The sequence below is a fragment of the Nycticebus coucang genome, chromosome 12, assembly GCF_027406575.1.
Source record: "Nycticebus coucang isolate mNycCou1 chromosome 12, mNycCou1.pri, whole genome shotgun sequence".
NCBI lineage: Eukaryota > Metazoa > Chordata > Mammalia > Primates > Lorisidae > Nycticebus > Nycticebus coucang.
Genome location: NC_069791.1, coordinates 22675553 through 22688481, shown reverse-complemented (window position 1 = coordinate 22688481; position 12929 = coordinate 22675553).

Genomic DNA, 12929 nt, shown 5'->3' with positions numbered 1-12929 from the left:
TTTACAGCTACCCAGTAGGCTTTTCATCTGCTCCTTTCTATGATATAGGAGGTTACAGACAATTTATGATGTGATCTTTCAGGTCTTGCTTTCTCCCAAGCATTCTGAACTACCTGCTGTTTCCTAAATTTAAATGTACAAGGTTGTTTTGTGTTCCTGGGTCCTTCACTCTTTGCCCTGTGCCTCTTGTCTACCTGATAAATTCATTCCTCAGACTTAGCTCAGGGGCCTCCATTTCCATGAGGCAATTTTTGGTTATTTCAGGCTTTCCCCTCTTTTTCCTCTCTTCACACTTTTGTATCCTAATGACATTGCTTTTATCTTCTATGAATTGTTTTTGAACTCAGGGCCTAAGTTATATTCATCTCTGCAGCCCCAGAACCTAGCATCATGCCTGGCTAATAAGAGGTACTTAATGAGAAGTTTTTGAGTTCATTGTTCCTGAATGCCCTCTGAAAACTTCCAGAAATATTGTTGGTGTTTTGGGAAGAATTTTATCAGGTGTTCAGAGGGGATATTTGAACATGACTGGGAGCTACTGAAAGCTACTTCGTCTACTTTGAAAAACATAACCAAAAGCCTTGGACTTGGCAAAATTCCTCAACTCCGATCCTCAGTGGACCACAGGCTTAAATTGTTAAATAAATGCAGATGATTCTAATCTTTTACCTGCTGCCCAGAAGGTTTGTGGGAAGCAGCCTGAGTACCTATAAATCTACTTACTTACCTCCCAGAACCCCCCACCTCCTCGTCTTCTCCACATCCCAACAAAGAAGACAAAAGGTATCTAGTTGCCCCAAATTACAAGTTGGGAATTATTCTGGAACAATACCTGCTCTTCTTCATTCTCCCACGTTCAGTGGTCACCATGTCCAGCTAATTCTCCCTCCTTAATAATATTGCAAATCTGTTCTTTTTTGCTCACATTTTATAATTCCACTCTCAGGCTCCCATTTTGAGGGTCCATTTTTTTCTTGATAACTGAAAGAGGCTCTGGTTTATTTTGTTTCCGCTCATCATCACTTCTCTATAATGCAATTGAATGGTTGTTTCGTTGGAAAGCAATCATGCTCCTGCTTCAATGCCTTAGTGCTCCAGCATCCTCAGAATAGTTTAAAACCCCAGGCCCTTCCCCACTCTGTACCGCCTCTTCCTCCAGCTGAGTTTCTCTCTCTGCCCCCTCCCTCTAGTGCTTTAGCCATATTGAATTACTTGTAGTTTTCCTAAAAGTGACTTTTTTTTTCTTCAGGTTTTTGAACATAATGTTCCCTTTTCCTAAAACTTCTCACCTACCTCCCCATTCCTATCTTCAACTTCCTACTCAAGCTTTCAGTCCTTAAATTAAACATTCTCTCTTTTGGAAGAGTTTCTTTCTTTTCCAGAACTGGGTTAACTGCTCCTCCTAAGTGTCCCATGAATGCATCCATTATGATTCTTGCCACAAGCATTGTGGGCCTCTATTTTTATTTGTCTCCTTAAGTAGACTGTGTTTTCCATAGAGACACGGATAAATCCTATTAATCATTTCTTTTCGTTTGTTTATTTTTTGTTTTGTGGGTTTTTTTTTTTTTTAATCCTAGTTTCTGGCACAGTGTCTGAACACCAAAGTTGCTCAAGAAGTATTTATTGACCCCACAAATAATTGTCAAAACCCAGCTACATAAATAAACAGCATTTGGCATTTTGTCAAGGACTTGGAGCTCTGTTTAGGCAAAACTCTTCATAATCAATACAATCTTGACCTTTGTCTCAACTCAGGTACGTAGAGTATTTGAAAATTCTCACCTAATTTTTATTTAGATCTTTATCTATTTGTTTATGAAGGGTGAAAGCGTCAGTCCAGTCTCCCTAGGAGTGGAAGGCGCCAGCCCTGTAATATTTTACTTACGAAGGGTCTGAACTGTCCTGGCCTCTGCCAATTAAAATAATAGTAAAGAAGAGGTGAAACTAGAAGAGAATTCCTGTTATCTTCTCATGGCAAGGACAAATGATACAATTAAGAGAAAAATAGTTGAGTAGAAATATTTTGACCGTGACTAAGAAAAAGTCAGAGAAAAGTCTGCATAGACAGAGAAATCACGCTCACCTACTCTTGCCTTCTTGCCCTTGCTAACTTTTGAAGGCAACATTCATGTATCATTTCAGAATGTACCTGAATTACTCCATTTGAAAGATGTTGACAGCCAACTATCATAGTGTAATTTGTGAAACTTGTCTGGAAACACCAAGGAAATAAGTTAACAACAACAACAACAACAAAAAACACACATGCATATGCATCCATATTAGCTGCAACAATTAGTCTGTTTCAAGGATAATTTTTAAGCTCTAAACGAGTAAATGAATTATTTGAAAAAAAATTGTACCCACAGTAAACTTTTAGAGAGAAAAGTCAATCTCTAGAAATGTAGGGAAATGTTTATAATCTCAGAATTTGTTGACCTTTCTGATAGGGGTTGACCTTTCAGAGGCTGTGATAGTGGTAAGTCTCGTGGAAGACATCACTGTACTGTGAGGGGGGTTGTTGTTGGCCAGCCCAGCGATCTGTTGTATCTGATTATTTCCTGTGTATATTTCTTACCACTTTGCCTATATCATGACCTCCTGTTTTTATTCATTCAATACTTCATTGGAACATAAGTTCCAAGGTCTGTGTTACAGCCCCTAGGTGTGCATAGTTTCCTATGATGGAGACGCTGCTAATGAGGAGTGCTTAGTCTCCCAGGGAATATAAATACATAAAAATAATTATAATTCAGTAGGATCAGTGAAGCGACTAATTCTGCTTGGGAGATAGAGGGAAGTTATACTGAGTTTTCTAGTTTTTTTCAAGGTGGTGAGTGCAGAAGGGGGAATGGGATGAGGTTTGAGGAAAACATTCCAGGCAGAGGGAGAGGGGTAGGCAGAGCAGAGAAATGTTAAGGTGCAGGGGCTGTCCGGACAAGGGTGGGTATTTTGTAGAGGAAGGGGAATGAGATGTACGGAGAGGGAGTAACTAAAGAGGAAGCTACAAAGGTGGCTGATTTAGGATCATGAAAAGCATAGCTTATAAGACATTATCATATTTTATTTCTATGATATTTTTAAGAATAACTTTTGAATTCAATAAAAATTATATATATGCATAGGCTCAGCTCCTATAGCACAGTGGTTATGACACTGGCCACATACACTGAGGCTGGCAGGTTCAAACTCAGCCTGGGCCAACTAAACAATGACGACTGCAACAAAAAAAAAAGACAGGCGTTGTGGTGGGCACCTGTAGTCCCAGCTACTTGGGAGGCTGAGGCAAGAGAATTGCTTAAGCTCAAGAATTAGAGGTTGCTGTGAGCTGTGATGCCACAGCACTTTACCTAGGGTGACAAAGTGAGACTCTCAAAAAAATAATATATATACACATATATACACATACACATATTTATGCATATGTTCTCAAATTTAAAAGACAAATAATTTTGTCACTTATTACAAAATTTTATTCATTCATTTCCCTATTCATTCATACCTTTGTCAAACACAAAGATTGCTCTTTCTATGTGCCAGACTTTCTACTAAATATTTTGTCAAAGTTACCTCCCTTTACACAAAACACAGCCATCTTCTTTCCCTATGTCACATATTAGATTCTTATTGCAGAGTCTGTCTGAGTTATTTGTTGGGTGTTTCCTTTCATCTTCTAAATAATGTGCTTATACTGCCATTTATTATTTATCCACTGCTTTTCTGCTGTGATATAGTCACATCATTGTTTTTGGTTAGATAAACACTTAGGATTTACATTATTACGATCATGCAAATTAACTCACTGATAAGTCATATGGAATTCTGCAGTAAGGTTACTATTTTCGTAAGAGATTTTTGTTCTTTCTGGGAATTATATTTGTCTTTTCCTTGCTACCTGTTCTATGAGCTCATCACTGTTTTGAATGATCTTTGTCAGATATGTTGTCCTTCCGTTAGGGATTGCTCTTAGCTTCTCCTTTTTGAAGCTGTCTCTTCTTGAACCCTCTTCTGCTCTAGTTTGAGCCTTGTGTCCTCTGGACTTGGTGCCCAAGTGCTGCTGTGAAACCTCCCTTGGACTCTCATTTTGGAGGCTCCTTTCACTGTTCTCCTGGGTCAGGCTCCCTACTTCTTGGATTCAATGTAGTCCTTTCTTTTTTGGTGGGACCTCTGCTCTAGTAGCTTCTTAAAACATTGTGGACGCAGAACTTTCATAGACCTTTTATGTCTGAAAATATCTTTCTTATATTTTGATTTTGGTTGAGGTACAACTTTGAAAGTATTTGTCTAATTTTATTTTATACCATTTAGATGTCTGATGCTTTGTAGGAAACCCATTTTTGCGTCCCTCTCCTGGGCTTGTGAGATCCCCTTTTTGTCTTCAGTGTTTTAAAATGTCATGATAATGTGTGTTGGTGTAGGTCTGTGTCACTCTTTGGGGGAAGGCACTCTCAAATGAGGCTCTTCATTCTGGAGACTCACGTATACATATCTTGGAAATGATCGTGAGTATTTCATCTTCTCGTTTCTTCTTCTCACTCTTTCCATAACTCTTAATATTTTATTATTGGAACTCCTGAACTTCCTTCTTTTCCATTTTAAACACCCAGATGAGAAATAGAATAGAGACCAAATAAAGACTCTCAGTGATAAGTCAGACAGGAAAATGAAACAATGTCAAACGGTGGAGTCTTTCTTTATACATTAATGCTGTAAGAGGAATTTTAAATACCTGGTTGCTTAATAACTGGCCAGCTATCTAGGAAAAGCTAACTGTTACCTTCCAGAGCATTCTAGAGCATGTGCCTCTGAAGATCCTATCTTACAAAATTGGCTTCATGTGTTTTAGCTGTTTATATAGTAGAAACTCTGTCTTATATTAGAAATAAAAATTCTGGGAACACTTGCTTTGAGTTTGTCCAGATAAAGTATTAGGCCAGTGTACTCAACTTTAATAGAATGAAGACCTGATTAGGAAGATTGCACATTTCTGCTGGAGTGTGTCATTCTGAAATTCTTTCAAAACAGGAGAACAGCTGGCAGTAATCTTTCTCCATTCTTTCCAGACCTTGGTTTCTAGTGTTTATCCCATCCCATGAAAAAGAAAGAAAACTAGTTCCTTGAAAGGAAAGGTGGGATCTTTTATTTAGATAAACATGTGTGAGGTTGCTGTTGTTGCAACTTTCTTATTCTTGAGAAAGCCAGGGAACCATCATAAACTTGAAGAGAATTTTTGAGATAGTAGGAAAACTTACAGCTAATGTGAATATTAGACTATCACTTCTCAGGATCTAGGATAAACGGAGGATCGAAACTACCTCCAACGTGCAGTGGTGAAATCTGAAGGGTGCCTAGGACTTTGCAACTTCAATTTGCTTTCCTTCCATCAATGTATTCACCTAAGCAGAGACAATAGCAGTACTAATGTTAATAGCTAAAATATAATAAGCACCTACGTGAGCATCTAACCAATGCATTCTCCTAAGCAGAGATAAAAGCAGAACTAATAACACTAGCAAAAATATAATAAGCACCTCCATGTGCTTCAAACCAAAGTACCCAAACTCCCTCTCATCTCGCTTCATCCTTCCAATCATTTTATGAGATATGTCTAATTTATTATCTTTCTTTTACAATCGAGAAAATAAAAGGCGCAGAGAGATGAAGAGTGTTAGCACAAATCACAAAGCTAGTGAGTGACAGAGATAGAATTTGAACAAAGCAGTCTAACACCAGATCTCAATCGTAATTTGGCTTCCCAGGAATGACGCTGGTACTGAGAAAACCCACCAGACACCAGAGGCAGCCCTGCTGGCTGCGAGAGGGAGAGAGGCGCTACAGATTTCTGTGTGCACGGAGCGTTGTCTGAGTAGTCGGAGAGGAGTGGTCTGTGCTCACCGCTTATCTCATCTTTCACTGTACATTCAGTTCTTACCACAGAGGATCTGGCTTTCACTCCCAGCGTTCAGGAAAACCATTTTCTTTGAGATTTAGCAATGGCCTCCTAACACCAGCGATTTGGCATCTGTGGGTCTTCTCTCAGTTCTCAGTCTGTTTGACCCATCTGCAGCATTCAACACATTCCTTTCATTCGCTTTCTGTCTGTTCTTTTCCTGTTTTTCTTTCTTGTTTTGCTTTAGGAAAGAATAAATAGCCATAGTAAAACAAAATCATGTAAAACCAAAGGTGAATGTAGAAAACAGGCAAAGGAAAGAAGAGTAGGAAAGATCCTGAAGATCAGACCGGGGTGAGATAACAGCCAACGTGGCACATCTCATCAGGAGCACGTGCTGGGCCAGCCACAGATGTGTGTCTCTGGTTCTCAGTAGCCACATAAAACAGTTTTGCAGTCAGCTACATGATTCATAGTGTCCTTAAAATAAAAACAAATTGGTTGTTCAAGAGGAACGAACATTTCCTAGAACCAAGACTAAAGAGACATTTCTCTACCTGGAAACATACTTGAACATACTTGACTATTAACCCAACAGTGCCTTTTGGAAGATGTTTCCTCACTTGTCAGCTTCTCAGAGATGTCTTCTCAATGGTGACATCTAAAATGGTATCTGCTTTTATCCAGTATATCCCATTTCTCTGCTTTATTTTTTTGCCTATCAGCTGACACGTCTTTATTAATTTGTTTATTGTTTATCTCCCCCTTTAAAGTGTAAATTCCATGACAGCAGGAACATTGTTTTGTTCATAGATTGCAACTGCCTAGGACAGTATATGGCACATACAGCTTTGAATGAATGAATAGACAAAATGTCATTGGTAAGCTCTAGGGGCTTTAAATTGTGCTTGTTGAAAGTATCTTGTGCCAGGTAGAGCTTGTCTCACCAGGTCCTATAAAGGTTGAGTTGATTGATTTTTTTTTTCTTTTTGTGAGGTCACAGCTGTCATTTGGGAGCTGGTGCTCAGCAAAATAAGGAATATTCTCGACCACAGTTGTGAGGAGAGTGACTCCAGTCCTGTCTTACAAGTAGAAAGGGCTAAAGGCCAGGTTATTTCCTGAGGCAGGGAATCTAGTTGTAAAACAATGGGGGCAGGACTGGCTCTTGGATGGGCCTGCCTGGTTGTAGGATGAGGGCCCCTTAGGAGCGCTCCAGGATGACAGTGCCTGTGCAGACATGCAGCTATTATGATTTAGCCATCCATGGAGACTCAATCCTTCCTTAAGAAGAAATTAGAGAAATCAATCTTAGCCATGCCCCTGAAACTATTTGAAGGAAACTTATGCCCACTATCTGGAGGTGAAATGGTCCTTTTCCTGTCTTTAGGTTTTTCCAGTGTGGGTCATGACAAAAAAGGCAGCCAGCAGGGGCAAATGAGATCCATGTTTTCAGAAGTCTTACTCGTGATGACTTCCACTTCAGCCAGGTTATCTTCATCTGTTAAAATAAAGGAAGAGGGCTACTTTAAAAATGTCCCTCTCTGAATCTGCTGAGAAAAGAGATGACCAAGCTGGAGATGAGTGTATTAGAAGCAGATGAGTTTATAAGTGGTGCCCAACAGCCTGGCCAAGGGCCATTTACTCGGCATTCTCCTATGAGGAGGTTCAACATCACCTGTCTTCTCACAAGGCAAGTCTCCAGGGCATCATGTGGAGAACTAATTTGCCCAAAATTCACAGGCTATATATGTCAGAGTCATAAATTTGAAAACAGTTTTCCATTTCATTAATTAAGCTATGTACGTATTTTTGTTTTTGTTTTTGTTTTAAATCTAGTCTCACAAGGGTAGGGGAGATCAATTAGAGGATGGAGGTGAGGGTGAGGGAAAAGGGCCCACACTTCCCTGGTTATATTTGGGTTCTTTGCATGCTACCAACCTTTGATATTCATTCTAAAAATACGCTAAAACCAGGAAACAATATAAAAGAAGAAAAAAAATCAGGGACAATTAAACAAAAAATAGACAGTTTGTTAAATGGAGGTTAAAATTTAAAACAAGAAAAATAAGGTAAGCTGAAAAGGAATGAAGTGGAAGCTAAAACAAGAGATTCAAAATCTCCACGAAGGTAAAAGGTTAAGAGTTTAAAAATACAAAAACAAATGAGATCTAAAAATAAAAGATAAAATACTCTAAGCCAATGAGATAAAAGGTTAAAACTTAAGTAAAAGCTATAATGGCTTCAGCTAAAAGGCTAAAGCCTAAGAGATGAAAAGCTAAGAACAGACCATTCCTTGGGATTAAGGATTTGGAACAGGAAGTCAGAACTAAAAAGGCAACAAAAGGAAAACAAAAATTAAGTTAAAACTATAAGAGTAAAGTGGATTAGGGAAACTATTATTTTTTTTAAAACAAGTAACAGGAAAACAAAAGGGGACTGTTCAGAGGAGGCAGAGTATCTGGTGGCATTCTCAGGGCAGCAAGGCTAAAGGAGGCTGTGCCGATGGTGCCTTCTGCATGTGAGGTCCACAGGCCAAGGGCAGGGGCCATCAACACACAGCCAGCTGTGGAGCTGGCCTAGCCTCCGGAGACATCAAAGGACATCAATTATTTATTTATTCATTTAGCTAGAGAGTCTCAAGCTGTTGCCTTGGGTAGAGTGCCATGGCATCATCATAGCTCACAGCAACCTCCAACTCTTGGGCTCAAGATCCTCTTGCCTCAGCTTTTCTATTTTTAGTAGAGTTGGGGTCTTGCTCTTGCTCAGGCTGGTCTCAAACTTGTGAGCTCAAGCAGTCAATCTGCCTCAGTCTCCCAGAGTGCTAGGATTATAGGCATGAGGCACAGTGGCCAGCTGGCTCTCCCATCTCCCATTGCCTCTGTGGCTCTACTTGCCTCCGATCTTTGAACTGGGTACTGCCAAGCCTGTTCCCTTCCAATCTGTCCCCACACTGCAACCAGATTAATCTTCTGAAAACACTGTTTTGGTCATAAAATTATATTGCATAAAAATCTGTCTCTGTGCTTATAATTTTAAAGATCAAACTCCTAAAAGACCTTGCAAAATCAATTTTAATGTGTGTGTATGTGTGCATGTTTGGTCTAATACATTAGAGATCTATTACATGAGTGCCCCTAACTTAAGCCTTGCCTACTGCATTACTTATGCTAAGCTCCAAATACCTGGGGGTTAAGTATTTTGAAATTGGGAATTTGGTCATGAGATTCAGATTTATTTCAGGAAAAAAAAATTCTTAATTCCATTTTGGGAAAGTCAAAGTAAATTGATATTGATTTTGTTTCAGCTTTTGGTTTCCAGAGAAAATGAGAGCGTGAAAGACTAGATTTCATGTTCATGTGCTAGTGGGAAAATTAGATTTTGTTTTATAAGAAATTAATGCTGGAGAGCCTTTCTTACCTAGTCCTCAGAATGACTTTCTTTCTTGTGCTTCAGGATATATTGTCTTTAAAAATGCTTCTTGAGCTTTTCTCTACGTAGTTCTGAAAAGAATGGAAATGCAGATTCTCTCAGTGGTTGAGGAAAAAAAAAAAGATCTAGGATGAGAAAACTAGCCATATTTAAGATTATCCCAGTGAGTTTTCTGCCAAAACACCAGATGCTACTGGGAAAAAAAAATATCTGCCACAATTTGCTGTCTGGGAACTGTGCCTGCCTCTTTAACAGGGATAAGGAGAGCCATATAAAGAGAATGAGGTAAATGGCAATCCTGCTGCAAATAAACAGTGCTTTTCTGTTAAAAAAAGTTGATAAAAAATTATCATTACAGCATTAATTCATGTCAAAATCTTGACCAAATTTATATTAAATTATTCATTAAAATTATTTATCAGGAATTGCAGGAGGGCCAGTGCGGTGTGAATGCTGGCTGCTGTCACAGCCATTTACAAAACTTTTTCATATCTTCATGATAAAGGTTTCTGACAATATTGTTGATTTCAACCTGGGAACATTTTAGATTCAGAAGTAAGCTTTACGTTCCTATTTTTTTCATGTTGATTTTGTTTTCCTTCTAATTTTTACATGGATTTGGATATATTCAAATCAAATCCTCTTAGAAGCCAAATCTATGCTGCATTCAGCTCATCCAGATTTAGGTTGCCCCCCCCCTCTCAAGTGAATGAAAGCAGCGTTAGAAATAGAACTGAATTTTGACAAATGGAATACGTGTTGTTTAAAGTGAGGTAATAGAAGCAAACCTCAATTTAGAAGACATTCCAACTTAATATTATTTTTGAGCATAAAAATGTTCGGATGACTTGTATCCTTCTATTTTTATGTAATTTTCTGCTGTCTGGCTCCAGCCTATCACAGGAGCAGAAGTTCCCATAAATCGTGTGAAAGGCAGACTTTGCTATACTTCTCAACATTCTCCAGGATGTATAAAAAAACTCAGAAAGAAAATGGGATATAACATTTCCTGCTTTCTGCTTTTTAAGTTACCCAAGTCTTACTCAGCCTGAGGTTTGGATTATTTAACAATTCATCTTTTATACATGTGTATATTATATACATTATATATATATATATATATTTTTATGGACTGAATTTAGGTGTCTCCTTCACCACACACATATTCAAATTCATACGTTGAAGCACTATCCCCCAAGTGTGGCTGCATTTGAAGTGAGGAAGTAATTAAATGAAGTGATAAGGGTGGGGCTCTGATCCTACAGGATTAGTGCTCTCATAAGAAGAGACATCAGAGAGTTCACTCTTTTGCTATCTTTGTGTGCACTCACTGAGGACAGGCTATGCAAGGTGGTGAGAAGGCAGCTGTTTGCAAGCCAGGAAGAGAGCCCTTATTAGAAACTGAAGTAGCCGGAACTTTGACCATGGACATCAAGGTTTCCAAACTGTGAGAAAATAAATTTCTGTTGTTTGTCTTCTGGAATACAGTATTTTGTATGACAGCCCAAGTATAACAACTGTATTCTTTTTTGTATTGATAATAAAATAAGAAAAACTGGCCCCAATGGGAGATAGGTTATAGATGAAGGCAGGGACTTGGTTTGTCTTGTTTAATGATTTGTATCCTTAGCACCTGAAGGAGGGTCTGGCTCATGACAGGTACTAAGTACTATTTGCTGATATATGAATGAATGAGTGAGTGAATGAGTAAGTAAGTCATTTAAGCTTCTCCAGATAACTGAAATTGATCACTAAAGTGGATTACAAAAAGGAATGGTGTATTTCCTGCCTTAAAAATTTGTCTTGTTTATTTTCTGATTGTTTTCCAGCAGTCCTAACAGAAGGCTATGCTGGGTTTTCTTCTTAAAACTAAACTCCTGATTCACCAATATTTTCATCACTGTTCTCTCTTCTTCCCAGGATTTAATTTGTATTAACACATTGCATTTGGTTGTCATATCTCTGCAGTTTCCTTTGGTGTATGACTTTTTTCCGGTGCTTCCTTATTTTTAATGACCTTGAGGAGTCCTGATCAACTGTCCTCTGTAATGTTCTCCAATCTAGACCTTTCTGGTGTTTTTCTCGGGATTAGACTGAGGTTATGTGTTTTTGGAAAGAATACCACAGAGGTGAAATGCCTTCCTTATCACAGGAGTGAGAAGGTACGTGATATCCAACATGAACTCACTAATGATGTTACACTGAGATTGTTTGTACCAAATTATTATGACTAATTAATACTTCTATAGTTTATGCCATGCTATGGTCTGAATGTTTCTGTCCTCTCCAAATTCATGTTGAAACATGATCATCAATGTGGTGGTATTAGGAGGTGAAGTGTTTGGGAAGTGATTAGGTCATGAGGACAGAGCCCTCATGAATGGGATTTGTGTTCTTATAAAAGAGGTCCCAGAGAGCTGCCTTGCTCTTTCTACCATGTGAAGACACAGCTAAAAGGTGCCGTCTAGGAACCAGAAAGCAGGCCCTCTCCTAACCTGCTGGTGCCTTGATCTTATACTTCCAGTCTCCAGAGCCACACTGGTTTGGTTGTTTCTAGCCACACTGACTAAGATATTTTGTTCTAATAGCCTGAGAGGGCAAAGACATAGAGCAGTAACACTTTGCACATTCTGATTGGGTATAGAAGACTTCAATTTCATCTCCCTAAATTCAGAAATGGAAACCTCTCCTCTTCTACTGATCATGCAGAAAGTAAGATTATGTGTCTATCTTTGTGTGCCGTCTTATACACAGTGAATACTACCATTATAGCCCAATCTTGTTGTCTTTGTGTGAAGAACCCAGGTAAACTATGCTGAATCAATTAATAAGGAGGGATTTTCTGTTTCTCTAAGGTTCTTGGTTCATTACTGAGATTCAGGTAGAAACTTTGATGATGTAGTACTCAACTGAGCCCTCCCAGTATTAGCACATTAGGCACCTTATAAAATGTAATTTATTTAATGTCCTGCCAGTCATACCATCACCCTAAAGTATGATGTCATCAACACATTAAATAAGGACATTTGGGACCTCTAAGAAGAAAAGAAGTGAGTTTTGGCAGGTAACTCAGAAGGTGGTATGGAAGTGGGACTGTGGTCTCCCTTCAGCTGTACCTGAGCAACATACTTATGAATGAGGCAGAGTTCAGTGGACTGTGTGCCGATGGGCAAAAATAGATGTAAAGCTAAGAGTCAGACAATTTTCTTCTAAAATGATTGAGATGTTTCTCCCAGCCTGATTTTTTGAGAGAATGTTTATATTGGAACTCATCCAGAGTTGAGTCAAGTCAGGGTGAGTAAAGTAGACTCTGAGGAATGGAGTGCTTGTCCAGAAGAGGTAATTACCTTGGCCAAAGTTTGGTATATGAATTGAACACTTTTCTCCCAACCAGGCCTTTAACGTGCTTAGCCTCACTCTTGAATTGGGCCCATTGTGCCTCGCAAAACTCCTGAAATTTTATTAGCTATTCATGTTTTACTTTCTGTCTTGGGAGAGAATCTAATTCATCTTCTGTCACCATGCAGTCAGGAAACACTGTGACTCAGGAAGCACAAGGTACCTGTGGAGGGATAGTCAGGAGAATTCTGGATTAAAGATGAATGTT